The 1980-nt window shown below is 39.2% G+C and overlaps 1 pseudogene; it reads right to left on the minus strand.

Moving 5' to 3' along the window:
• Positions 1 to 289: 289 nt before the first annotated feature.
• On the minus strand, positions 290 to 870 carry LOC100967161 (annotated as a pseudogene).
• Between the last annotated feature and the right edge of the window lie 1110 nt (positions 871 to 1980).

A 1980-nucleotide genomic window follows, 5' to 3' on the forward strand; every position in this document is an offset into this window, starting at 1 on the left:
AATGATATACCATGGAATCAAATGTTCTTTTCTGATAAAGGAAGTAACTAGAGAAAGCTTTTATTTATTTGTTCAAAGCAACCATTGCAGGCGGCTCCTGTAGCTAAAAGGAGTATGGTGCTGGACCCATATGCCGGAGGTGGTGGGTTCAAACCCAGCCATCCACCCTAAAAAAAGTAACCAGTGCTATTGATGCAACCCCCCCACCCCCCATGACTTTCCTAGTACTGCTTTCAAAATGAACATATCAAACTTGATTTATTAGAGTGTAGTTATTTCTTCACACTCATCAATCAAAACCCAAGAAACAGAGTATATAAATATATATAAGAAATATAAGTAATTTATAAGCTTCATCTTCCAGACAAGAATGCCAAGTTAGTGTCTCGTCATAAAAAGCAGTAACAATTTGAGGAAACGTCATATTTACCTCTTTTGCCGACCCCAAATCTGCCTCTTCTGAGTCTTTCCACTTCATAAGGAGCATCAAGTCCCCACTGCCGTCTGGGGCACAGTTCCCCTGTGGGGATCCAGACCTCTGGCACCGCCTCTCGGCTGGTCAGCAGCATCTCTTTTCTTCTTGGATTCGCCATCATCTGATTCACTGTCAGATAAAGATTTTCTTTCTGTACCATCTTTGTCTTTACCAGGTTTTTGAGAATTGAGAAATGCTTCAATTTGCTCTGGACAATCTGAATTTCCTTCAGGTTCCCGAGTACTGTCCGCATCTGTGAGTCCCTTCCCCTTCAGGAAATACTCCACCTTTCTGTTTGCTACTTTTTGATGCAGACATTTTTCCACCACAAATTCTTCAGGTTCTGCTGCATCCACCTTTTTACTCTCTCCAGCCCGCTTCTTTCCCATTTTTTCAATGTAGTTTTTTTGGAGACCATTTTTAATTAAATCATAACTGCGTACCTTAATGTATGTATGGCAGTGGTTCTCAACCTTCTTAATGCCGCACATCCCTTTAAAACAGTTCCTGTGGGTTGCGACTCACAGGTTGAGAACCGCTAATTTATGGGGTACAGTGTGCTGATTTTATGTACAATTTGGAATGCTTACTTCAAACTGGTTAACATAGCCTTCACTGCATTTAATTATTTGTTGTGTTAAGGCATTTATATTCTTAATAGATTTGACAAATACCCTTGCCTTATGCACAGTAGGTGAGGTGCCACCAATGACCTTCCCTCCACCTGGCCTCCCCCCTCCCTTCCCCTCACCCTCCTCTTCCCTCTTTCATTCTGGGCTGGAGTTGTGTTTTATAATTCGTATGAAAGTATGGGTGATTATACATTGGTTTCATAATAATACCGAGCACATTGGATACTTTTTCTTCCATTCTTGAGATACTTTACTAAGAAGAATATGTTCTACCCCCAGGTGTATGTATACCATGGAATACTATGCAGCCATGAAAAGCATGGAGGCCATTTTCTTATTACAGACTTGAAGAGCTATTACTCACCACCTTCAAGCTGCTACAGGTTGAGGTTCTGCCTGTTTAAATATTCTTTGGTATGACACAAATGCTTATAAATTCTCAATAATAGATGTGTTCCTATCTCAATTTTGCCACAGAATCCAGGCATACTTACAGAGTATTTCTTGACCAAGTGCTTGTAGCCAGTATTAGTTTCTAGAAACTTGTAAAACTTCAATAATTTTAGAAATAGAAGTCCAGTAAAAAATTGGTTTCAAAGTTTGTGCCAGTATGAACTAACAAGTTTTTATTTCATGAAGACTTTGATGTAGTATGAAGAATTCTGGATTGGAACTAAGACAGTTTAGCTCAAGTCTCAACTCTCAGGTAATCGACCTGTGACCCTGATGAATAGCTGTAGAAACTGCACCTCAATTTTCTTCTTTGTCAAACCTACTTACTAATTGAGAAAATATTTACTGAGTACTTACTAGAGCTACTAATAGTAAATGCTGAAGTATGGATCCAATACTTTAAGTCAGAGGGTGTTTTAA

Source organism: Otolemur garnettii, unplaced genomic scaffold (genome assembly GCF_000181295.1).
Source record: "Otolemur garnettii isolate 467f Iridium unplaced genomic scaffold, OtoGar3 scaffold00013, whole genome shotgun sequence".
Lineage (NCBI taxonomy): Eukaryota > Metazoa > Chordata > Mammalia > Primates > Galagidae > Otolemur > Otolemur garnettii.